At 44.6% G+C, this 27,369-nt stretch overlaps 1 long non-coding RNA gene across 1 annotated transcript in view; it reads left to right on the top strand.

Annotated features, from left to right (window-relative positions):
• The window catches only part of LOC105492306 (uncharacterized), a 32,012-nt gene that overhangs the window by 2,432 nt on the left and 2,211 nt on the right, over positions 1-27,369 (top strand). Inside the window, exons 2-3 of the long non-coding RNA XR_011625121.1 lie at positions 9,840-9,989; positions 15,809-15,867. This is a non-coding gene — a long non-coding RNA (uncharacterized lncRNA). The remainder of the gene's footprint in view (positions 1-9,839; positions 9,990-15,808; positions 15,868-27,369) is intronic.

Here is a 27,369-nt window from a genome sequence, read left to right as displayed (position 1 = left end):
TTTGATTAACACCTGCCACACTCCCAGCCTTTAAGTTCCAGGAGGACAAGGATGGTGCCTATTGTGCCAGGGTATTTTGTAGGTGCTCAGAAAATAGTGACCAAAAGAATGACGTAATGAATCAATGATTTATTTTCTATTTCTTAGAGAAAAAGAGTTCCGAGGTGTGAATGCCTTCTTTTTCCAGCCTAGACTTGCAGTTTCAGGGATCTGAGTGAAGACTACGATTTTTTTTTTTTTTTGACAGGGTCTCACTGTCACCCAGGCTGGAGTGGAGTGGCATAATTGCAGCTTACTGCAGCCTCGATGTGCTGGGCTCAAGCAATCGTCCCATCTCAGCTCCCCGAGTAGCTGCGACTACAGGTGCATACCACCACACCCGGCTAACTTTCGTATTTTTGTAGAGACGGGGTTTTGCCATGTTACCTAAGTTGGTCTTGAACTCCTGGGCTCAAACAATCAACCTGCCTCAGCCTCCCAAAGTGCTGGGATTACAGGCGTGAGTCACCACATCCAGCCCAACTATGCTCTTGACCATATCCCCTCTCGGATCTCACTCTGATGATTCCATCTTTCTCATATTTCAGTCTCTCCCTCTTGCCTTATTCCTTTCTTGCATCCATTAATATTTCAGGTTTCATTAGAAAAACACCTTCCTCAACTTTACATCTGGTCATTTTTCCTTTATAAATGCCCCAGAATGAATAGCTCATAGTAACTATCTCCATTTTTCATTTTCATTGTGCTCTTAGCTACTCTTGTGACTGTTACCTTAAGAACAAATCTTGCTCTTGAACTCCAGACTCTAAATAACCAACTAGTGCTTCAATATATTTACTTGCATTTTGTTGTTGTTGTTGTTGTTGTTGTTTTGAGACGGAGTCTTGCTCAGTCGCCCAGGCTGGAGTTCAGTGGCGCGATCTTGGCTCACTGCAAGCTCTGCCTCCCGGGTTCACGCCATTCTCCTGCCTCAGCCTCCCGAGTAGCTGGGTCTACAGGCGCCCACCACCATGCTTGGCTAATTTTTTGTATTTTTAGTAGAGATGGGGTTTCACTGTGTTAGCCAGGATGGTCTTGATCTCCTGACCTCGGGATCCACCCGCCTCAGCCTCCCAAAGTGCTGGGATTATAGGCGTGAGCCACCGCGCCCGGCCTACTTGCATGTTTTAAGGACTCCTGTAATTCAACCTATTATTTCTCTCATCCAAGTACTAACCAGGCCAGACCCTGCTTAGCTTCCATGATCAGACATGTTCAAGGTGGTACGGCTATAGACAACCTATTATTTGTCCTCCAAACTTACTTCTCCTCCTGTACCACTTTAGAACAGGTAAAATTACTATCCTCTACTCACTTACCAAAGCTAGGGATCTGTTTACCCTGGTGTCTTTCAGCTACTTCCCATCCCAGTAAGTCACCTTGCCCCATCTCTTGTGTTTTTTAAATGTTTCTGGAATACCTGCAGAAATCAATGTGGACACTCATCTTTAGCTCTTGGACTACGATGAGAGCTTCTGAGTGGTCTCCCAGGTCAGCCTGGCTCCACTTTCGCCCGTATTTACACTGCTAGAGGAATCTTTCTAAAGCACAAATTTGTTCTTGTGTAATCCCTTCCCCCCCAGGCCTCAGCCCTCGCATAAGTGCCTCGAACTCTCTGATTCATTAGCTTAGCATGCATTTCCCCAAACGGTTATGTCTTCAGCTTCACCTCCAGCTGCTCCTTCCTTATCCCCTTTGATCTAGATGCTTCCCAGTCCTTGCTCATCTCGTAATGTCAAAATGTGGGACTGTTTCATGCTTCTGTACCTTTTCCCAAGCAGCTGCCTCTCCACTGGACATCCTCCCTAGACCTCTGGAAGAATGGAGGACCTCTACCTGTGGTTCACGATCTTAGGTCAATGACTACTTGTTTTGTACAGCTATCCCTGGCCTCCCCACCTAGAACTGACCGCTCTATCTACTGTGCTCCAAGTGTACCTAGTACACATTCTATTAGAGCTCCTGCTGCCAGAGCTGCTGCATAAGGTTGTTCAGGTTGTGAACTGCACAACTCTAAGGACCTTGTTCCCGAAATGATGCGTAGTGACGACAGTCATATATCGTTGCCCTGCTTTTTGGACTGTTTTCCCTTTCTTTGCTCTTAAGCATCATGGGAATGGGGAAGAAGGCATGAAAAGGTTAAGAATGTAACATGTGGCATCTATGTATGTGGGAATGCTACATAACTCAAGAGGAATGAGGGACAAAGACAGGGATCCATGCTGAGTCAGGATGGTTCTGTGTGTGATGCAGGAGCTTCAGAGAGAAGCCTGTGTGCTGTGCTTAGGTGGCAAACTGTGCAAGAGGCATGGCAAGAAAAGGCCGGCCCAGTGTGGCAGACAGCGCTAGAGGAGGAAGAGTGGGAAGGATGTAAGCCGACTGTTTAAATGAAAATGATCAAAACACAATTGCCCGCTGAGAAGGGAGTGGGGGGCTCCTCCATATCTTCCTGGGGTTGGGACTGGTGTTGGCAGTGAGGATCTTTCAAGTTAATCTCCTCCCAGGGACTGTTTCCTGCCACGCATGGATGGGGACAATCACTGCTGGAGCTTGCTTATACGCTTGTCCCACTAGTCTGACGGCCAGGGATTGAGACTTGTGATCTTAAATCACCCGCATCTTACATGGTACTTTGGTCCACTATGGGTCCTCCACATCCTTCCTAGTCAGAGGTGATAGAGGAAAGAAAAGGAGTTTGTGGACTTCAACAAAATCACAATAATAATAACAGTCAACATGAATAGAGTCCCATGAATATAGCTTACCGTGCACCTGGCACCTTTCTTTCTTTCTTTCTTTTTTTTTTTTTGAGATGGAGTCTCACTCTGTCTCCAGGCTGGAGTGCAGTGGTGCGATCTTGGCTCCACCTCCCAGGTTCAAGCGATTCTCCTGCCTCAGCCTCCTGAGTAGCTGGGACTACAGGCATGCGCCATCATGCCTGGCTAATTTTTTTATTTTTAGTAGAGACGGGGTTTCACCATGTCGGCTAGGATGGTCTCGATCTCTTGACCTTGTGATCCACCCGCCTTGGCCTCCCAAAGTGCTGGGATTACAGGTGTGAGCCACTGCGCCTGGCCTGCATGGCACCTTTCTAGGTGCTTTATGTATATCAGTTAATTTTAGCCTTGTATGTAGGAATTATAATAATTCTCGTTTCACAGCTAAGGAAATTAATGCTAGAGACATTAAGGCACCTGCCCAAGATGACACAACTAATATGTAGTGGAGGCAGGATTCGAGCACACGGAGTCTGTCTCTGGAGCCTGTCCTTTACAAGGCTGTTCTCTGCCCCATCTATTGTGATGGCAGTTTTAATGCGAAGAGAGGTTGAGCATTTTAAATGAGGCTTCTGTGCACTTCATGCCTTGGATTCAAGTGGGTTTTTTCTTATTTTCTCCTTTGAGAAAATGTGTTTATTTATTTTTGTGCCTTGGAAACCTCTATTTGTTGTTGTTTTATTGTTATTGTTGTTTTCTTGTTTTTGAGACAGGGTGTCACTCTGTCACCCAGGCTGGAATGCAGAGGTGCTATCAAGGCTCACTGCAGCCTTGACTTCCCAGGTTCTGGTGACCCTCATACCTCAGCCTCCCGAAAGTCGGGACTATAAACCTGTGCCACCGTGCCCAGCTAATTTTTGTATTTTTTGTAGAGATGAGGTCTCACGATGTTGCTCAGGCTGGTCTCGGACTCCCGGGTTCCAGCAGTCCTCCTACTTCAACCTCCCAAAGTGTTGGGATTACGGGCATGAACCGCTGTGCTTGGTTTCCACTCATTTTCTTGTTGTGACGTTGCTGCTGGGGAGACAAGGCTAGGAGCTACCTACCTTCCCATCTTGGAGAACACCTGGGGTTTTTTGGGTAACATGTTTTAAAGATTTAGTATAAGGCTTTCTCTTTTCCGGCCGGGCGCGGTGGCTCACGCCTGTAATCCCAGCACTTTGGGAGGCCAAGGCAGGCGGATCACAAGGTCAGGAGATTGAGACCATCCTGGCTAACATGGTGAAACCCCGTCTCTGCTAAAAATACAAAAAATTAGCCGGGTGTGGTGGCGGGCGCCTGTAGTCCCAGCTACTCGGGAGACTGAGGCAGGAGAATGGTGTGAACCCGGGAGGCAGAGCTTGCAGTGAGCCAAGATGGTGCCACTGCACTCCAGCCTGGGCGATGAGCAAGACTCCATCTAAAAAAAAAAAAAAAAAAAAAAAAAAGATTTTCTCTTTTCATGTGTTGTAAGGACAGTAGATGAAACTTATTTTTCCCTAGCTATGCTTTAAAAATTTTTCTTCATTGCCTTTTGTGAATTTAGCCATTTTAAAATTTGGTTCTACTTTGTTATCTCACCCCAGAGTCAAATCATTGTATTTCTTCCATACACATTCATAATTTAGTTTTTCTTTTAACTTAGCTGTGTTTCTTTCACCTGTGGAGTGACTTGAATCACTTCGTTATAATATAAAGTCTGTGAGTCTGAAGTTTTCTGGCAAAAGGCAAAAAAAAATTCACCCCTGGCTTGCACTTGATGAGGACTCCACAAGCTTCATCATTTTCTTTGAATTCCCCATGGGAGTTTAAATATACATATGTTAGCATTTTTGTAGTGTACGTTAATAAGTGAGAGCTTTGATTTTTTCTTATTGCAGCTCTGAGGGAAAAAACAGGCATTGTAGTTAACATGCCCTATAGCAACAACTACAGCCAGTTTCAATTCATTTTTTTTTTTTTTTTTGAGATGAAGTCTCACTCTGTCGCCCAGGCTGGAGTGCAGTGGCGCAATCTCGGTTCACTGCAATCTCCGCCTCCTGAGTTCAAGCGATTCTCCTGCCTCAGCTTCCCGACTAGCTGGGATTACAGGCACGTGCCACCACGCCCGGCTAATTTTTGTATTTTCAGTAGAAATGGGGTTTCACCATGTTTGCCAGGCTGGCCTCGAACTCCTGATGTCAAGTGATCTGCCTACCTCAGCCTCCCAAAGTGCTGGGATTACAGGTGTGAGCCACCACATGCGCCTCGTTTTTTGATTTAGATCTTAAAGAATAGTTGGGGTTTTGTGTGTGTGTGACAGGATCTTGCTCTGTTGACCAGGCTAGAATGCAATGGCACACTCATAGCTCACTGTAACCTTGAATTCCTGGGCTCAGTGGAGCCTCTTGCTTCAGCCTTCTGAGTAGCTGGGACTACAGGCATGCACCACCATGCCCGGATAATTTTTTAATTTCATTTTTTGTAGAGATAGGATCTCACTATGTTGCCTAGGCTAGACTTGAGCTTCTGGGCTCGAGCAATCCTTCAGCTTTGGCCTCTCTGAATGCTGGGATTACAGGCATGAGCCACTGTACCCCGATAAAATATTTAGTTTAAAATAATTCCTCTGTGTCCCTAGGTGTTTTCCAATTATGTAGGTGGTTGGCCTGAGGATGTGAATGCCGGCCTGTGCTACTCTTCTTAAAGGTCTTGTCTTCCTGAAGGCATGCTAGATTCTCAGATTTCTTCTCTTCTAAAAATAGAACAGTGTACTCTTACAATAATTTCACCTACACTTACACGTTAGGAATGAAAAGTCCGGGCCGGGTGTGGTGGCTCACGCCTGTAATCCCAGCACTTTGGGAGGCCGAGGCGGTTGGATCACAAGGTCAAGAGATCGAGACCATCCTGGTCAACATGGTAAAACCTTGTCTCTACTAAAAATACAAAATTTAGCTGGGCATGGTGGCACATGCCTGTAATCCCAGCTACTCAGGAGGCTGAGGCAGGACAATCACTTGAACCCGGGAGGCGGAGGTTGCACTGAGCTGAGATCACGCCACTGCACTCCAACCTGGCAACAGAGCGAGACTCCGTCTCAAAAATAAATAAATAAATAAATAAAAAGTCCATGAAGTTCATGGATTTCTGCCCTTAGTTCTCTCTAAATTGTACTTAGTTTGATTTTAAAATGCCCGAAAAAAGATGCATGGTGTTAAAACTTTAGTTTTAGAACTTGGGATTTCGTATATTTTCAGGGGTGGGAATAGAACCCCCTTTCCTAAGAGTTTATAAAGAGTTCAGTGACAATATTTTTCTAGGATTAAGTAAAGTCCTGTTTGGAAGTAAGTTTATGAATTAACTATGGATTAGGTATGGATGGGTTTCAAATATAGGGTATTCCAGTCAATTGAGTCTATACATCACTTGTACTTGTCAAGTCACATGTCTCAATTTCTAGTTTGGAAAATATGGTTGCAATATTAGCTTACTAGGGTTGCTGTAACCAAAAACCACAAACTGTGTGGCTTAAGCAATAAAAGTCTATTTTCTCACAGTTATGGAGGCTGAAAGTTCAAGATTAAGATGTTGGCAGGTTTGGTTTCTTCTGAAACTGCTTTTTGACTTACAGATCATTACATTTCCTCTATGTCCTCACATGGTCTTCTGTGTCTCTGTCCTGATACTCTCTTCTTTTTTTTTTTTTTTTTTTTTTTTTGAGACGGAGTCTCGCTCTGCCACCCAGGCTGGAGTGCAGTGGCCGGATCTCAGCTCACTGCAAGCTCCGCCTCCCGGGTTCACGCCATTCTCCTGCCTCAGCCTCCCGAGTAGCTGGGACTACAGGCGCCCGCCACCTCGCCCGGCTAGTTTTTTGTAGTTTTTAGTAGAGACGGGGTTTCACAGTGTCAGCCAGGATGGTCTCGATCTCCTGACCTCGTGATCCGCCCGTCTCGGCCTCCCAAAGTGCTGGGATTACAGGCTTGAGCCACCGCGCACGGCCTATACTCTCTTCTTATACAAACACCAGGCATGTCAGATTAGTGTCCAATATAAGACTTCATTTTACTTTAATTACTTCTTTTTTTTGACATGGAGTCTTGTTCTGTCACCAGACTGGAGTGCAGTGGTATGATCTCGGCTCACTGGAACCTCTGCCTCCCAGGTTCAAGCTATTCCCCTGCCTCAGCCTCCCGAGTAGCTGGGACTACAGTCGTGCACTACCACACCTGGCTAATTGTTTTTGTATTTTTAGTAGAGATGGGGTTTCACCCTGTTGGTCAGGATGGTCTCGGTCTCCTAACCTCATGATCCGCCTTCCTCAGCCTCCCAAAGTGTTGGAATTACAGACTGGAGCCACCGCGCCCAGCCTAATTACTTCTTTAAAGGTCTGTACTAGTCTGTTCTCACATTGCCATAAAGAACTATCTGAGACTGGGTAACTTATAAAAAGAAGAAGTTTAATTGACTCACTGTTCTGCAGGCTATACAGCAGGCATGGCTGGGGAGGCCTCAGGAAACTTACAATCATAGTGGAAGGTGACAGGGAGGCAGGCACGTCTTCACATGGCTGGCAGGAGAGAGGGAGGGTGAAGGGAGAGGTGTTACACACTTTCAAGCAACTATATCTCCTGTGAACTCTATGATGAGAGCACTAGGGGGATGGTGCTAAACCATTAGAAACCACCCCTATAATCCAATCACTTCCCACCAGGCCCACCTCTAACTCTGGGGATCACAATTCAACGTGAGATATGGGTGGAGACACAGAGCCAAACCATATGAAGGCCCTATCTCCAAATACAGTTATAGTGTGAGGCACTGCAGGTTAGGGCTACAATATATGAATTGTGATGAGGGGGACATAATTCAGCCCATTACAGCCCCTATGGGACTGGTCAGATTGTAGCCAATAGGGAACTTGAACTTGTTTGGGTCATTAGGGCCCTACTCAATGTGGTTTAAGAACATTTAAGAACACTTAAGAACAATGACAACCTCAAGGAGTTGACACATTACTTGATACCATGAAAGAATAATGAGTATTTTAATCCCAGAAAAAATAAAAATAACTATAATAATATAAATAAAATAATATTATATAATAAATATAAGAAGCCCAAGTGCCTCTAGATAATAAATAGCTTGGGCTAAAAACAGAGTATTAGGCTACCAACTAGAATAAATGACATTTCATTACTTATTAATTAATTAAAGTTTGTTAAGTGATGCATTAATATTTTTTCACCACCCATTATAAGGCAAGCATTTTGCTTTGCTGGGAGAAATGAGTATCTTCTGCCTCCTGCTTCTGAGGAGTTCCTAGGTCAGGATCTCATCCGGATACAGCAGGATCACATATCTGAGGCAACCAGATGTCCACTGGGCTATCTGCCACTCCCTTCTTAGATCTAAATCAGATCTGCTCAAATTCTTTGTCCATCAGACAGTGAAAGTTCAGCGGGTTTGCCAAAATTTCTGGATATTCCTTTTTTTTTTTTTTTTTTTTGAGGCGGAGTCTCGCTCCGTCGCCCAGGCTGGAGTGCAGTGGCGCGATCTCGGCTCACTGCAAGTTCCGCCTCCCGGGTTCCCGCCATTCTCCTGCCTCAGCCTCCTGAGTAGCTGGGACTACAGGCACCGCCACCACGCCCAGCTAATTTTTTTGTATTTTTAGTGGAGACGGGGTTTCATTGTGTCAGCCAGGATGGTCTCGATCTCCTGACCTCGTGATCCGCCCGTCTCAGCCTCCCAAAGTGCTGGGATTACAGGCTTGAGCCACCGCGCCCGGCCAATTTCTGGATATTCCTATCACACTCCCAGTCACCTCTGTTTTCTGCTTCCAGCTTCTGCTGAATTTATGTTCTCCACTCTGTCTCGCAGCTGTTCCTTCCTTTTTTCTGTGGAGTCAACACAAATGTGGGACACAACCCTTGACTGTTTGCTCTTTCCATGAAAACACAATGCACATGATGCAGCTGTCTGTGGCAAAGTTTTGCCGGCAATTTGATGACAAGGACGGCATACTGCAGAACCATAGAGCAATTCATCGAAACTTCGATAACAGACTCCCCTGTACTTCAAACTGTTACTTGAGTGTTTCCACCAACTCTAATTTGATTCTCTCACTTTTTTTTTTTTTTGAGACAGAGTCTCGCTGTGTCACCCAGGCTCCAGTGCAGTGGCGTGATCCTGGCTCACTGAAACCTCCACCTCCTGGGTTCAAGTGATTCTCATGCCTCAGCCTCCCGAGAAGCTGGGACTACAGGAGCACGGCACTGTGCCTGGCCAATTTTTGAATTTTTAATAGAGACGGGGTTTCATCATGTTGCTCAAGGCTGGTCTTGAACTCCTGACCTCAAGCGATCCACCTGCCTCGGCCCCCCAAAGTGCTGGGATTACAGGCATGAGCCACTATACCTGGCCCCCACCACTATTGTGATGAGAACTCTTTCTGCCCTCCCTCTTCCTGCTCCTTTTCTTCTCTACTCTTTCTTCCTCCTCCATTCTCCACTTTCCATTACCTCCCTCATTCCATCCATTGAATTCTCTTTTATTAAGCAAAGCTGCTGAGCTATATTTTGGTAATTTGCTTCCAAATTCCATCCTTAAGTCCTCATCGTCTGCCCCTTATACATAGTTTCATCCCCAAAGTGAAATGCTAGAGCTAGCTAGGAAAAATGAGCTTTCTGAACTAGATACTCATGCAAAACCATGAAATGTTTGCATCTAAGCGGAAAAGATTTGTACAAATTCTGTGGAAATTTAGGAGAAGATGTGAACGTCTTGTAGCCATTTCTGCAAATGTCTGAGCCTTGTCACATGGGGAGGTGACTCTCCCACAAGATCTTGAAGAATGAGAAGGAGGGAGGACCCCCTACTCTCACCCATTCTATGTGGAGGGAGTAGTGTAAGGGGATGAAGAACAAACGGCTGGAGCGCGGGGTCCTAGCGGTAGAAGACTGGGAAGTAAAGGGAAGAAAGAGGCCGTGGCTGAATTTCTGATAGCCAGTGTAGGTTTGAATGGCAAAGCTTCAATTAGAGTTTTATTTGTTTCACCTTTAACAGAATTTTCTGCAAAAGGCAGAGGCAGCTGACATCTTCAAAAGAAGTTTAAGTCGTTTTACAGCAAAACTGCAGCAGCTCTATTACATCGAAACAGAAGGATGATGGGAGGGAAATTCCTTTGGGTTCTTTGCTCGCCTATCAAGAGGACATGTAAGTCTCACAGGTTTTCTTGGATTCTTGGTTTCTAAAGAACGTATCTAAACAAAGAAACAGGCCGGGCGCGGTGGCTCACGCTTGTAATCCCAGCACTTTGGGAGGCCGAGGCGGGCGGATCACCAGGTCAAGAGAGCGAGACCATCCTGGCTATCACGGTGAAACCCCGTCTCTACTAAAAATACAAAAAAATTAGCTGGGCGAGGTGGCGGGCGCCTGTAGTCCCAGCTACTCGGGAGGCTGAGGCAGGAGAATGGCGTAAACCCGGGAGGTGGAGCTTGCAGTGAGCTGAGATCTGGCCACTGCACTCCAGCCTGGGCGACAGAGCGAGACAACGTCTCAAACAAAAAAAAAAAAAAAAAAAAAGAAAGAAAAAAAAATTTAAAGAATACGTTTTTATTAAAAAGGCAAAATCACGATTTTCATGAAAATGAACATGTGTAAAAGCTTTTATTTAACTCATCAATTAATGAGATAACTAGTAAGATGTTACAACTGATTCAAAGGAAAATTCGAATAACACACACATCTTTAGGCAATCAGGAATGCTAAAATGAATCTTAAAAATGGATGCAAAACTGGTCGATGTTCATAGGGCAGTATTATTGGTTGTATTCCAGTGAAAAAAAATTCATTTGCATTTCTGTGGACAAGAGTCATTTGCATTATTTTTAGTTTTCTACAACCTGGAGAGTTGTAAAATAGCTCAAAGACAATGAAAACTGCAGGCCCTTGGAGAATCAGATAATCTTGAAGGGCATGCTACCCAGGAGACACCCATACATTTGTTCGTAACTTGCCCATTCAACGTCTTTCAGAAGTTGTCCTTTCCTTGGTAAATAGGCAGATCCTATGGGCCTGCCTTGATGAAATTAGAAGAATGAGGTTTTCTGGCTTTTCTCCACTTTGGAGTCAAGTAGTTTGCTCAAACTTTTCAAGTGGTTGACACAGAATGATACTTTATCTGGGACAGGATCCATCACATTTTCCCCTCCTGAGCTTCCTTTTGTGAAGCTTCTCTTCCTCTATATTCCTAGTGTTCTGGGTCCTTTGCTTTGATCAGTGATTTTTTTTGTTTGTTTGTTTGAGACGGAGTCTCGCTCAGTAGCCCAGGCTGGAGTGCAGTGGCGTGATCTTGGCTCACTGCAACCTCCACCTCCTGGGTTCAAACAATTCTCCTCCTTCAGCCTCCTGAGTAGCTGAGACTATAGGTGCGTGCCACCAAGCCCAGCAAATTTTTATATTTTTAGTACAGATGGGGTTTCACCGTGTTGGCCAGGATGGTCTCGATTTCTTGACCTTGTGATCTGCCCGCCTCGGCCTCCCAAAGTGCTGGGATTACAGGCGTGAGCCACCACACCCGGCCCATGCCACACTTTTAAATTTATATTTGTATATATATAATTTTACAATATGCAAAATATATTAGCAAAGTAATGCATGTTTATAATTTTTAAATAATCCCATATTAGAGGTGTGTGCTCAAATGTTTTTACTAAGACAGGTATATGGATACCAGCTAAACTTTTGTTTAAGAAGATAATTAGGCAACTGAGCTAAAACAGAGAACCTGGAGGCTGGTGGACAAAGTAGGAGATGACTGTAATTCCTCAGGGCCGAAGGTCTAGACGAATGAGTAGCAGAGGAGGAAAGATGGATTTCAAAGACTTCTCCCAGCCGGGGTTGGGGAGGTGTTGGTAAATAGATGTGGGCATGAAGGAGAGGGAGAAATTGAGCTGAAATGTCAGGTTTGCTATGTGGAAAGCAGGGTTGGTGATGATAGCATTCATGGGAAACTTGACTGACTATAGAAGGCAAAACTGGCTTATAAGGTTGGGTAGAAACCATGATGTCATGATTTACATGATTTCATGTAAATGATGTGGAATAGTTTAGGTGATGGGATGCATATTGGAATTACCTTTTGGATTTATGATAGATTATTCTAGCCAGTTGGAGCAGGTAAAAGATGCCTAGGCTCGTTTCCTATCTGTCATATAATCACCTCACACTCCTGGAAATGGGCTTTAAAAGGGACATTTCTTAATCCTCCTGAAAAATTGTAGTTCAGACCTTGGCCAGTTAAACCTCAGGGGTGCTCTCAACTGGAAAACCACTTGGCACAGGGCAGTCAAGAGCTGCTGTTAGTAGGCAGTGCCTGTTCTGTCTTAACTCCTTCCCTGCTAAGAGGTCCGTGGGACTCCAGCAAAGGCCTGGATATGCAGGAAAAAGGATGAGGGGTGAGGATGGAGAGGTGCATCTGTTCATCTGAGCAGACCCCTGTTTAGCTCTAGGTCTGAGGCTATCATGGGCAGAAAAGGAAACCCAGAAGGGCCTTGGGTTTATTTTAAAGTCAAAGCGAAAGACCATATAGAGGGTGTTAATTATGAGCTGATATCATTTCAGAAACTTTCTCTTGTAGCCGTTTTGAGCAGTGGTCTCTTATGTTACAAGGGAGGCCTGTACCCCTAAAAGTATGCAAGAAAATTGGATACAGATGTATTCTTTAACCTGAAAATAAAACAAGGGAGACACTAAGCTTTACTGATACTTACACATGACTGAGAGCAAGCAGTGCACGTGTAGAGTTTATAAATAAGTGTCATACTGGGGATGCCTGGTCAGAAATCTTTTACTGATAGAGCCACATGACCCAAAAAGTTTGGACTTTAATGGTGTATCAGAGAGATGAGAAGCAGGCAGGCTAGATGGAAGCAGATAGCTTTTTGCAGATGAGAGGAGAGGGGGCAGTCGGGACAGTGAGATAAAAAGGAAGAAGCAGGCCGGGCGCGGTGGCTGAAGCCTGTAATCCCAGCACTTTGGGAGGCCGAGACGGGCGGATCACGAGGTCAGGAGATCGAGACCATCCTGGCTAACAAGGTGAAACCCCATCTCAACTAAAAAATACAAAAAAATAACTAGCCGGGCGAGGTGGCGGGCGCCTGTAGTCCCAGCTACTCGGGAGGCTGAGGCAGGAGAATGGCGTAAACCCGGGAGGCGGAGCTTGCAGTGAGCTGAGATCCGGCCACTGCATCCCAGCCTGGGCGACAGAGCGAGACTCCCTCTCAAAAAAAAAAAAAAAAAAAAAGGAAGAAGCAGAGGGGATGGGATTTAGGAGGTAAATGCTATAGGATTTGGTGACTGATGATTGATGTATTTTGAGTGAATCTTTGATAAGACACCCCTCCATGAAGAACTATTTTTGTCTTCTCAGTGCTTCTAGAGACCTGCCATCATTTCTGTGGTGGCAAAATTATCTACCGAGTTATTTGTCAGCCTTTTTCCTCTCTCCAAATGCCTTTGGAGTTGTATCTCCAGTAATTTAGTGGATACCAAATACATGTTGCTATGTGAATATTACATGAAATGTTTTAACAGCTCAAAAAATGGAAAATAAACTTTTTTTTTTTTTTTCCTGAGACAGTCTTGATCTCTTGCCCAGGCTGGAGTGCAGTGGCACGATCTCAGCTCACAGCTCACTGCAATTTCCACCTCCTGGGGTCAAGCGATTCTCCTGCCTCAGCCTCCTGAGTAGCTGGGACTACAGGCATGTGCCACCATGTCCGGCTAGTTTTTATATTTTTAGTAGAGATGGGGTTTCCCCATGTTGGCCAGGCTGCTCTCAAACTCCCGACCTCAGGTGATCCACCCACCTCGGTCCCAAAGTGCTGGGATTATAGGTGTGAGCCACTGCACCTGGCCTAAGAAATGTTTTTGAATAAGAGCGTGTTCTTGGCTAGACGCCGTGGTTCACGCCTGTAATCCCAGCACTTTGGGAGGCCAAGGAGGCAGGATTGCTTGAGCCCAGGAGTTCAAGACCAGCTTGGGCAACATGGCAAGACCCTGTCCGTACAAAAAATTTTTTAAATTAGCTGAGTGTGGTGGCGTGTGTCTATGGTCCCAGCTACTGGAAGCTGAGGCAGAAGGGTCACTTGAGCCTGGGAAGTTGAGGCTGCAGTGAGCCATGTTTGTGCCACTGCCCTCCAGCCTGGGTGACAGAGCAAGACTCTGTCAAAAAAAAAAAAAAAAAAAAAAGAGTGTTTCATACAATTGTAGGTTTTTATTTCCAGAATAAAATAATCATGCATTATGCCATGCCGTGGACTCAGGGATCTTAACACCAGCCTTAGGATTCTGCATTACAATTTGGAAATTACTAGGGATTTGTCAATGACTACTGTTTGAAATTCACATGGTGATAAAGGACGTTATTTTACTACCTGCAAGTATAAGAGACAAAATTAACCATGAAAGTTATTTTCTCCTTACGAAAATATAAAAGTCAAAATTAGCCATAAAAGTTATTTCCAATGCATTTCCTTTTGAACACGCAAGGAATGCTGACTATTCAACAAACAGTAGTTGCATAAAGAAGATTTTTGGTCCCATGATCTGGCTGAAGCTTTGCACAAACAGCTGCTTATCTCATGAATGGAATTTCCTGTTAATATTCTTGCAGGCTAATTGTTCATCAAAAGTACAACAAATGTCAACAAACATCAGAAACGTGTTACATCTTAATATTTAAGAGACAGCAGAAATAGTTCAGATGTTTTACTTGCTGGAGCTTAAAAGGCAAGAGTGCAATCTTTAGCTTTTGTCACGAACTAGTCTTGATGGGATTAATGCTGTTCACATAAACCATTTGTTTTAAATGCCCTCTTTCCCGTTAATTTACAACATGTGGCTTAAGATAGCACGGGATAAGGGAAGAAACAAAACTGTAACTTCAAACAGTATAGTTGAAAGCACCTTTGGTTTGAATGGATTTAATAGACTTTTCATCCCAACTACATATGGAAATAAATTTTCTTAGAATAAAAATGCTTCAAATGGACTCTTAGGCTGAGCGTGGTGGCTCATGCCTGTAATCCCAGCCCTTTGGGAGATCGAGGCAGGAGGATCACTTGAGGTCAGGAGATCAAGACCATCCTGGCCAACATGGTGAAACCCTGTCTCTACTAAAAATACAGAAATTAGCTGGGCATGGTGGCGCATGCCTGTAATCCCAGCTACTTAGGAGGTTGAAGCAGGAGAATCACTTGAACCCAGGAGGTGGGGGTTGCAGAGAGCTGAGATCACACCACTGCACTCCAGCCTGGGTGACAAAGCGAGACTCCATATCAAAAACAAACAAAAAAAAGGACTCTTAAATTCCGTGGCAGTAGGCCGGGCGCGGTGGCTCAAGCCTGTAATCCCAGCACTTTGGGAGGCCGAGACGGGCGGATCATGAGGTCAGGAGATCGAGACCATCCTGGCTAACACGGTGAAACCCCATCTGTACTAAAAAAATACAAAAAACTAGCCGGGTGAGGTGGCGGGCGCCTGTAGTCCCAGCTACTCGGGAGGGTGAGGCAGGAGAATGGCGGGAATCCGGGAGGCGGAGCTTGCAGTGAGCTGAGATTCGGCCACTGCACTCCAGCCTGGGCTACAGAGCGAGACTCCGTCTCAAAAAAAAAAAAAAAAAAAAAAAAATTCCGTGGCAGCAACCACAAAGACATCCACTTGTCTAAGTGAGAGGTGGGTTTCCAAGGGTGGAGGTCCCAGAAGTAGGAAGTAATATCACCAGACCATCAGGGTTCGGATCAGAGGCGAAAATTTAGAATCAGTAGAAACTTCCTGAAACACCGACAACAGATTTTTTTTTTTTTAAAGCATTTCTAGGTTTTCGTCTTTTTTTCTCTCAGTGAAAGCAGCAATTTGCACTGAGGTGTCAATTCAGGAGGTGTTTCAGGAAGGTGCTCGGGGAAGATATTTTAGTACAACGCTCCAGCCTCCTTCATAATACTAATCATGCCCTATTTTCCTTTCCTTAGCCCTAACAAACTCAGAGTGCTGAAACACTGGAAGCCAGCTACACGTCTTTTTCCAGATGGTATGCATCTTGTTCCTCTTTCAGACACAGGTGAAAATGGAAGCTTCTAGAAACTGGAGTTTCCTTTTCATCTTGTTGGCATCTTCCCCTGGGGAGAGGGATAATACCTTCACAGGTACTGGGAGCCACTTTTTGGGTTATGAGGAGGGAAGTTTAGTTAGCCCCACCTCTGCCGTCTTGTCTATTCCTGCACAGTTTTAGGTAGGAAATGTATCCATTGGATATTTGTGTTTAGTCTTTTTTTTTTTTTTTTTTTTAAGACGGAGTCTGGCTCTGCTGCCTGGGCTGGAGTGCAGTGGCACCATCTCGGCTCATTGCAGCCTCTGCCTCCTGGGTTCAAGTGATCCTCCTGCTTTAGCCTCCCAAGTAGCTGGAACTACAGGCACGCGCCACTGTGCCTGGCTAATGTTTGTATTTTTTAAAATAGAGATGGGGTTTTGCCATGTTGGCCAGGCTGGTCTTGAACTCCTGGCCTCGAGTGATTTACCAGCCTTGGCCTCCCAAGGCGCTTGGGATTATAGGCGCCAGCCACTGCACCAGCCCTGGCTAATTTTTTAAAAAAGTTTTTTTGTAGGTTGGGTACAGTGGCTCAATCCTGTAATTCCAGCACTTTGGGAGGTGGAGGCAGGAGGAACACTTGAGACCAGGGGTTTGAGACCAGCCTGGGCAACATGACGAAACCCTGTCTTTACTAAAAATACAAAACATCTTGGATTACTTGAGCCTGGGAGGTCGAGGCTGCAGTGAGCTGTTATCGTGTCGTTGCACTCTGGCCTGGGTGGCAGAATGAGACCCTGTCTAAAAAATATATATATATATATATATATACACACACACACACACATATACACACACACATACACACACACACACACACACACACACACACACACACACACACACACACACACACATATATAGTAGAGACAGGGTTGTGCCGTGTTGCCCAGGCTGTCTCGAACTCCTGGGACTCAAATGCTCTGCTCACCTCAGCCTCCCAAAGTGCTGGGATTACAAGTGTAAGCCACCATGCCTGGCCGTTTTAGTTTTTTATTTTTTGTTTTTTTGAGACGGAGTCTCGCTCTGTCGCCAGGCTGGAGTACAGTGGCACGATCTTGGCTCACTGCAGCCTCTGCCTCCTGGGTTCAAGCAATTCTCCTGCCTCAGCCTCCTGAGTAGCTGGAATTACAGGTGCGTGCCACTACGCTTGCAGCTAATTTTTTTGTATTTGTAGTAGAGACGGGGTTTCACCACATTGGCGCGATGGTCTTGATCTCCTGACCTCATGATCCACCCGCCTCAGCCTCCCAAAGTGCTGGGATTACAGGCGTGAACTACCGCTTCCGGCCCTGTTTAGTTTTAAGAACCTCCAATTATGTGATAATAAGTACTCATAAACCACTACTACCGTCTTCCCACCCCTGGACTAAAGTAAGATAAGTGACTGAACGTGGAGGATAGCATTATCTACAGGTTACTGTCTATCAGTCATGCTCTGTGTTTACACATAGTGCTTTCATTGTTCAGTATAGCTGCGTTTTCTGGAGTAATAAAGTCTTCTCAATCTGCGATACAATCGTAATGTATGTTCATGAGTTTAACAAACATTTAGTGGGCGTCCTTCCTCATGTGCTCTGCTGTGAGGGAGGCACAGGGTGAGTAAGAGGTTTTTGCTGCCCGAAATGTACTTGAAGCAGGAAGATGACATAAGGAAGGCATTGGCAAACTATGGCCCGAGGGCTAGATCTCAGGACATCACCTGGTTCTATAGGTCCTGCTAGCTAAGGATATAAAGGGTTACAAACCAGAAGAGAGTATGCAGCAGTGATTTATGTGGTCTGCAAAGCCTAAAATATTCACCATCTGGCTCCTGACAGCCAAAGTTTGCCAACCCTTCACACAAGGACTGTAAAGCAAGGTAGAATGTTTCAGGATCCCTATCAGGAGTGGCTAAAAGGCCACTGGAGTGCAGAGAAGAGAAACTCTACTCTCAACGCATGGGATCAAAGAAAGGTCTGTGGATGGAGGGAGTGAGCCATAAAGGAAAGGAAATGTGTGTTTCAGTGAAAGGATATGGAACAGAAACCGTTCCTGGGCAAGGGAAACAGAAAAAAGAGCAAGCGACCAAGTGAGTGCTTCACCGCACACTGGGATGCCCTGGAAAGCTCTTAAAATGTATTCACGGTTGGGAGCAGTGGCTCACGCCTGTAATCCCAGCACTTTGGGAGGCAGAGACAGGTGGATTGCCTGAGGTCAGGAGTTCGAGACCAGCCTGGCCAACATAGTGATACCCTGTCTCTACTAAAAATAGAAAAAATTAGCCGGGTGTGGTGACAGATGCCTGTAATCCCAGCTACTTGGGAGGCTGAGGCAGAAGAACTGCTTGAACCTGGGAGGTGGAGGTTGCAGTGAGCCGAGATCGCACCATTGTACTCCAGCCTGGGCAACAAGAGTGAAACTCTGTCTCAAAATTTAAAAAAAAAGCTGGGCGCGGTGGCTCACGCCTGTAATCCTAGCACTTCGGGAGGCCGAGGCAGGCGGATCACGATGTCAGGAGATCAAGACCAACCTGGCTAACACATGAAACCCTGTCTTTACGAAAAATACAAAAAAAAAAAAAAAGAAAAAAAATTAGCTGGGCGTGGTGGCGGGCGTCTGTAGTCCCAGCTACTCGGGAGGATGAGGCAGAAGAATGGCGTGAACCCAGGAGGCGGAGCTTGCAGTGAGCCGAGATCGCGCCACTGCACTCTAGCCTTGGCAACGGAGTGAGGCTCTGTCTCAAAAAAAAAAAAAAATGTAAATAAAATAAAATAAAATGTATTCATGTTGGTTGGGCATGGTGGCTCACACTTATAATCCCAGAACCTTGGGAATACAATGCAGGAGAATTACTTGAGGCCAGGAGTTCCAGACCAACCTGGGCAGCATAGTGAGACCCCATCTCTACAAAAAATTTAAAAATTAGCCCAGTGTGGTGGTGTGTGCCTGTGGTCCTAGCTACTCAGGAGGCTGAGGTGAGAGGGCTGACTGTGCCCAGGAGTGTGAGGCTGCAGTGAGACTCTTCCTGGGTGACAAAGACCTTATCTCTAAAAATAAATAAATAAATAAAATATATTCATGCCAAATCCTAACATTGAAAACAATGGAAACAAATCCACCTAGCTGTATACCAAGTTGGAAACATAGCCACACAGAGAAATAATTATTTCAAGTGAATTTTGACCTCAGTGCTCTGACTAGACACCCCTCATAGGAAATATTGTGAGGGTAGAAAGAACTGTAAAAAAATCTTAAGCTTTCCTCGGTAGTTTTATTAGGAGTTGTAAGGCTGGCCTTGTAATTTTGAAATTCATTTGTTTGTGTTAGGAGCTCAAGCAAATTGGTAAATATGTTACTTGTATTAAAAATCAAGGTTTTGGATATAAAAGAAAGGAAATACAAATTAAAAAATAAAAGGCGTGAAGAAGGTTAAATTTTAATTGGGAGTATTGGTACGAATCTGTAATTTCATAGTATTTGTAATTTCATGTATGCATAGCTCCCAGCTCTTGATTTAAAGTGTTTATCTGTGCATGTATTCCTAATGAAGGAACCTAGAGGTGATGGTGTCCAGTAGCCACGAGATACCTGCTGCCGGGAATGGGTTTCTAAAGGCTATTAAAAGGAATCAGATCTCTCGGAGAATGGCTGATCCGAGGCTTGATTCAAGGAAAGTTCAGGGTGAGAATGGGAATCTTACCGTGCCAGAAAGCAAAAAAGTGTCAAAAGCCAATGAAGTGATGTCGAAAGGTTAAGGACTAGTTTGACAGCCTTCCCACCAGGGAAGAATCTTATAAGAATTTGAGCATTAGTAAGAATGATAAGTGTTAGTGATTGTAAAATGTGGAGTAAATAAAAATACCTACGTCTGCAGTTATAAAAAAGAAAGGAAGAATGAGAAAAAAAGGAGGTCTGGAAGTGACTACTGTAAAACTCTTTCCTCTGGAAATGGGTAATGAGGTGGAAAAATTAGCATTTACTCTGCCTTTATATAAACCAATCAGTGGTTCATCTCAAGTTGATGAGGAAATGCTTTTCATCATGGGAGAATGCCAGCTAAGAAATATAAAGGATGACAGAATTTAAAAACAAATATTCAACTCTCATATGCTGCGGGGAGAAACACAAGATGGTCCAGCCACCGTAGAAAAGAATGTAGCAGTTTCTCATGAAGTTAAACACACATTTACTAAACAACTTAGCGATTCACTTCTAAGTATTTACCCAAGTGAAATGAAAACTTTTGTTCACACAAAGGCCTGGAAGAGAATGTTTCTATGGCTTTATTTGGAATTGCTCCAAACTGAATACAAGCCATCTGTCCTTCAACTTGGGACTGCATAAACAAATTGGAATACAATGGAACACAATGGAACACAGTTCAGTAATGAAAAGGAAAAAACTGCTGATGCATAGAACAGCATGGAGGGATCTCAAATGCATTGTGCTAAGTGAAAAAAAACAAAAACAAAACCAGACTCAAAAGCCTGTACAATGTATAATTCCAGGTGTGTGACATTCTGGAAAAAGCAAATCTAACAAGACAGAAAAAAGATCACTGGTTGCCAGGGGTTGGGGCTGGGCAAGAGTTGACATGGAGGAATTTGGAGGGGGTAGTGGAACTGCTGTATATAGTGTTTTGTTTTGTTTTGTTTTTTTGAGACGGTTGCCAGGCTGGAGTGTAGTGACGCGATCTTGGCTCACTGCAACCTCTGCCTCTCAGATTCAAGTGATTCTTCTGCCTCAGCCTCCCTGAGGCTACAGGTGCACGCCACCACTCCCAGATAATTTTTTGTATTTTAGTAGAGATGGGGTTTCACCATGTTGGCCAGGATGCTCTCCATCTCCTGACCTTGTGATCTGCCCACCTTGGTCTCCCAAAGTGCTGGGATTACAGGTGTGAGCCACCTGCTCTATATCTTAATAGTTGTGGTGGTTACATGAATGTATACATTTGTCAAGACCTGAAAAACTACAGAACAGAGGGTGAATTTTTACTGCCATATAAATTATTACTTAATAAAAGAGTAAAAATATGACCCTTTTTTTTTCCCATTTCCAACCAAATAATTATTTCAGACAAAGTCATTAATGGGTGGCAAAACTACTGGGCAAAATTTCGTTGGGGAAACAGTATATTCATGTGCCAGATTATGACAGGTTCCTGGCTAATTGCAAATAAAAAAACATGTTGTCATGGAAAGATATGATGACCATTCCTTTCATCAAGGGATTAAGTTCAGCATCACTAATAGTATGACAAACGGACAACATGTACTACCTGGTGTGATGGGAAGGACCCATCTCCTATGAACTGCACTTGCCTCAAATGCTTAATCTGAATATAAATTCGCTAGACTTAAACTTCAGTTTACAGGACCAAGTGGGAAAACACACACAAGTTAAATGCCACCATGAAGAGAGAGTCAGACCAAGACAGATTGTCAACTCTTCTATAAGAAAGTTGTCAGCCTGGGCACGGTGGCTCACGCCTGTAATGCTAGCACTCTGGGAGACCAAGGTGGGTGGATCACAAGGTGAGGAGGTTAAGACCATCCTGGCCAACATGGTGAAACCCTGTCTCTACTAAAAATACAGAAATTAGCTGGGCGTGGTGGCAGGTGCCTGTAGTCCCAGCTACTTGGGAGGCTGAGGCAGGAGAATCACTTGAACCTGAGAGGCGGAGGTTGCAGTGAGCTGAGATCTCACCACTGCACTCCAGCCTGGTGACAGAGCAAGACTCTGTTAAAGAAAAAAAAAAAGAGCTGGTCTGCTTAAAAAGTCAAAATAAGAAGTAAATAAGAAGGTCGGGTGCAGTGGCTCATGCCTGTTATCCCAGCACTTTGGGAAGCTGCGGCAGGTGGATCACCTGAGGTCAGGAGTTTGAGACCAGCCTGGTCAATGTGGTGAAACCCCATCTCTACTAAAAATACAAAAAGTAGTCAAGTGTGGTGGTACACGCCTGTAATCTCTTCTCTTATTGTTAGATAGTTCCATGCTTAAACTTAGGGGTCAAACGTCAAATCTGCAAATTATTTTCAAATAGTTCAGTAGTATCTGTCTTCTATCTATCTATCTATCTATCTATCTATCTATCTATCTATCTATCTATCTACCTACCCATCTAGTGTATTGCAAAATATTCACAACTATAATGGATCTACAGATCTGCATGTATTATTTGTCCAATTTTGATACTAAAATTTTTTATAACAAAAACTAGGGAAAAAAAATTAATACCAGATCCCACTCCAGACTAAATAAATCAGGATGTACTGGGGACAGGACCTAAGCTGCAGCACTTTTAAAAAGAACTCCAGACGCTTAAAAAAAAAAAAACAAAAAAACCCCCCAAAAAACATAAAATGACCATTTTATTTGGCTCCTGGATTCTGTTGGTCGGGAATTGAGACAGGGCGAATAGGTGATGATTTGTCCTTGTTCTCTGATGTCTGGGGCCTCAGCTGGGGTGTGGTGGTGCCTGGGGTCTGGGGTCATCTTGGATGTATCTTCACACACATGTCTGGCAGTTGAGCCTGGCTGCTGGCTGGAACCTTAGCTGGGCTGTCGGCCGGAACACCTCCCTGTGGGCTCTGCATGGGGTCTCCCTGCAGAGTCTCCTGGTGATTTTAATGTGAAGTCAGAATTTTCCCGAACTTGAACAATCATTAGCATTACCTGAAGCATTTATTAAAATTCAGATTTTCTGACCAGGCGTCATGGCTTTATGCCTGTAATGCCAGCACTTTGGAGGGCCGAGGCGGGTGGATCACCTGAAGTCAGGGGTTCAAGACCAGCCTGGCCAACATGGTGAAACCCGACTCTACTAAATATATAAAAATTAACCAGGCTTGGTAGTGGGCGCCTGTAGTCCCAGGTACTCGGGAGGCTGAGGCAGGAGAATCGCTTGAACCCTGGAGGTGGAGGTTGCAGTGAACTGAGATTGCGCCACTGTACTCCAGCCTGGGTGACAGAGTGAGACTGTATCTCAAAAAAAAAAAAAAAAAAAAAAAAAAAAAGAAAATCAGATTTCCTGACGTCTTCTCTGGGTCTGGGGTGAGGCCTATCAAAGTTAAAACTCACCAAAGTGTTTCTAAGAGAAAGGGAAGTTTGAAAAGCATTGACCTAGGCATCAGCCTGGCAGTTCCTCTAAGGTTCCAGATCTGTCCAGACATCATGTACCAACTACCACAGAAAATGGGAAATGTCACATAATGCTGTTCTATTTCTGAAACTTTGTCCCAGACTGTTCCTTTGATTTCTAGTTTGTCTTGCTGCCTACAGCTTTGTCTTTTCCTTTGCTATGAATATGATTCTCCTAAGGTTATATATATGGGTCTTGCTGCTCTAGTTAAAACACTTGTCTCACTTGACTATGCCTTTGGAACTTCCTTAGGCGAGACATTATTTTTCCTTTTTCCTTTTTTTTTTTTTTTTTTTTTGAGATGGAGACTCACCTTGTTGCCCAGGCTGGAATACAGTGGTACAATCTCCACTCAGTGCAACCTCCGCCTCCCAGGTTCAAGTGATTCTCCTGCCTCAGCCTACCAAGTAGCTGGGATTACAGGTTCTTGCCACCATGCCTGGCTAATTTTTGTATTTTTAGTAGAGACGGGGTTTCACCATGTTGGCCAGGCTGGTCTTGAACTCCTGACCTCAGGTGATCTGCCCGTCTCGGTTTCCCAAAGTGCTGGGATTACAGGCATGAACCACTGTGCTCGGCCAAGACATGATTTTCTAGGTATAGAAATTAGATAGTTTTGAGGTAAAATAGGAGAGAGAAAAAGAAGCTAGGTCATATCAATTCTTGAATGCCAGGCTGGGGAGTTTGACCTTAAGTCAATATGCAGTGGTAATCCAGAGAGGATGGATCATGAATTCAAAAGGATCAGGGATGTACATTCAGAACGGTAATCAGGAGCAGTGAAAATCTAGAGGCAGGGAGAACAGACCAGGGCCTAGGAGAAAAGTTATGGAGCATTTACCAAGATGGCGCCAATCTCAATGTTAAAGAGAAGATGGATCTGCGACATGTTGTTTAAACATCCTTTACAGACCATCATCACATTCCTTGGCATCATGTTGGTTTATAAAATAAAATGAATCAATATTTTAAGAAGAAAGATGACGCTGCTGATTTCTAAGCTCCACTCTGGGTTCTGGGTTTGTCAATCTGTATTTGAGGTGATCAAATGAGATGAGACTCTTCTGCATGCATTGTTTTCTTTTTGGCCAACAGGACTCAAGCTGAGCTAAGCTTTGGATCTGTGGACATGTTCCTCAGTAGTGTGATTCTCCAGCCAGCTGAGCCTCCTATCATAACCTAAAGCCAAGAAAGACCTTCTGTCCCCAGATTAGAACCAGAGAGATGGACTGTCTTCCAGGGAGGTTCCCACTGGTATCTGTTAAGTGATTACCTAGATATATGTGTTTGGTTTTGTGTGTGTGTGTGTGGTTTTTTTTTTTTTTTGAGATGAAGTCTCACTCTGTTGCCCAGACTGGAGTGCAGTGGCGCGATCTCAGCTCACTGCAGCCTCTACCTCCTGGGTTCCAGTGATTCTCCTGCCTCAGCCTCCCAAGTAGCTGGGATTACAGCTATTTGTATTTTTAGTAGAGATGGGTTTCACCATGTTGGCCAGGCTGGTCTCAAACTCCTGACCTCAGGTGATCCACCCACCTCGGCCTCCCAAAGTGCTGGGATTACAGGCGTGAACCACCGCTCCCGGCTGGGTATTTATTTATTTATGTATTTATTTATTGTAAAGTTCTACCTACATTTAATGGAGATATAGTTTCCGTTAGTTATTTAGAAATAAAGAGTAACTTCTAGATGAATCCAGGACAGGTCATCAAATTACAGCCCACAGCCGAATAAGGCCAATGCCTGCTTTTGTAAAAAAAGCTTTACTGGATATAGCCGTGCTCATTCTCATTCTCATTCTCATGTGTGGTCTATGGCTGCTTTCAAACTACAAAGGCAGAGTGGAGTCATTGCAATGAAGGCTGTACAGCCTGCAAAGCCTGAAATGTTTACTATCTTGTCCTTTATGGAAAACATTTGCTGACCCCTGATCCAGGAGACTGGCTTTCTCATCAACTGATGGTGTGATCTTCTGCACATTGATGATCCTGAAGGACAATGAGGGGATTGGAAACTTCTTTATCCATTTTCTTTTATGTCTTGAAAGTCCAGTTGGGAGAGACTTGGCAATTTCAATTCTCCTTTTTGTGTGTTTTCTTTGAAGTTCTTATTCTTCTTTTAAGGGAACTGTGACTAGATTTTTATATTTGGCAGAACTACAGTCAGGTCTCATCTGTGATTTGTGCTGCAGCAGTTAAATCCATGGGCTCTGGAGCCAGATTGCTCATAGTCACATCTTTACAACTCCGCTTACTCCCCGTATAATCTTGAGCAAGCGATTTGACTGCTCTGTGCTTTAGCGCCAACTATACTAGTAGAACCTGCTGTCTACGGTTCTTGGGAGGATTAAATGAGTTAATGCATGAAATAAGCAGGACAGTAAGTAGCTGGCGTACAGTCAATATTCTGTAAACATTAACTCTTTTTAGTATTGATTTGATATAGGGTCGTCTACAGCCAACACTCTTAGATGAAAGTTCTAGCATTCCTCTTGTCAATGATGACTTATGATTTAGGCAGGAGGGAAGAATCTGTTGTGTGTTGTCTGAAATCAGAGATCCCTGAAATCAGACAACAGACTTCACGTCTTCCAACTGTTTCTCAAAGTGTCCTCTCTGGACTAGCAGAATCAGCATTCCCTGGGAACTTGTTAGAAATGTAAATCATCAGGCCCCATCCAAGAGTTATTGAATCAGGGACTCTACGGATGGGAACTAGCAGGTGGTGTGCTGGTAAAGATTTAACAACCAGCTCTCCAGAAAGCACATACCATCAAGTTGCTGATTCCAGTGGTTTAAATTCTCACACTATGACTGATTGTAAGCTATCAACCTGCTGTTATTGACTGTGGAGTTGGGAAGAGGTGCGCACAAGAAGCTCTCCTGAGCTGAGAGGAGGAGCCGGCTCCAGCACACTGCTGGCCCAGCCATCTGTGCTTCAGTAAGCTTTTCAGATGATTCTGATGCACGCTCACATTGGAGAGGCATTGAGCCTGCAGATCTCCAAAGAGCATGCTCACCTTGAGTCCTGAGAAGAGAGCGCAGCAGAACCTGGACTTTGGCACTAGAATTTCTGGGTGCAAATTCAACTCCCAACCACTTCTTGACCTTGAGCAAATGCCTGACATATAGTTAAGCATAACTGCACGTTGGTTGTTATTATTGCTCCAAATGCATGTTTGCCACAGCCAACCAACACCTTCTCAAATACTAGGAGGAGCTCTAAAACCTTTACTGCTCCCCAGAGCCCCTAGGGAAGCACGTGAGGCTGCATTTTGCGGTCGGATCTGTAGTACTACCCCAAGGGCTTTGGTGTGTTGTACATTGTCCTTCATGGTGAGTATGTATAGTGGAAAATGGTTTTTATTCTCTCATTTTATATGTCAATAGTAAAAAAAAGGCAACATCAACGGGGGAATTTACAGAGTCTTATTCTCAGGCTGGGTTGGGGTCCGGGATGTAGGCAGGGTGGAGGCTCATATTTGCACTTTAGTAACAGAAACTACTTAACTACTTTGTTTGAGAGGGGAAAGAGTGTCTAATAAATTATTATTATTATTATTTTGAGATGGAGTCTCACTCTGTCGCCAGGCTGGAGTGCGGTGGCACAATCTCGACTCACTGCAACCTCTGCCTCCCGGGTTCAAGTGATTCTCCTGCCTCCACCGCCCAAGTAGCTGGGACTACAGGTGCTCACCACCACGACCAGCTAATTTTTTGAATTTTTAGTAGAGACGGGGTTTCACCGTGTTAGCCAGGATGGTCTTGATCTCCTGACCTCATGATCTGCCTTCCTCTGCTTCCCGAAGTGCTGGGATGACAGGCGTGAGCCACCGCGCCCAGCCAACCAATTCTTATAATTCCAATTTCCACCACAGTAAAATAGACTGTGTGTGTCAGGGTGCCTTGCAGGCAGAGAGGCCAGGATGGTCAATGTGAAATCTAACGAGGCTCCTTAAACCCTGCTGAGCTTCTCACCCAGTAGCCACACTCATACCCACAGCTCTGATCTCACCAGCGTCTATGCTGGTCTTCCCTCCTGTGTCTCCTTCATTGTTGACTACCAACCCAGCAGCCACCTCTCCTTCTTCCTTGTGAACACAGCCCTGATTTTTTTCAGACACCACGAGAAAATGTGCTCGGGGAAGGTTTACCCTCATCCACCTGTGGGAGTGGGCTCTGATTCCAGCACTGTCTGACAGACCTTCCTGGATGATGGAAATGGTCTAGAGCTGCACTGCCCATTATGGAGACCACCGGCCCCACGTGGCTACTGAGTACCTGAAATGTGGCTCCAGTGACCGGGCAACTGGATTCAATTTA

This window comes from Macaca nemestrina, chromosome 6, assembly GCF_043159975.1.
Source record: "Macaca nemestrina isolate mMacNem1 chromosome 6, mMacNem.hap1, whole genome shotgun sequence".
NCBI lineage: Eukaryota > Metazoa > Chordata > Mammalia > Primates > Cercopithecidae > Macaca > Macaca nemestrina.
The sequence above is the reverse complement of the archived record's forward strand: the minus strand, read 5'-3'. Positions and strand labels throughout refer to the sequence as shown.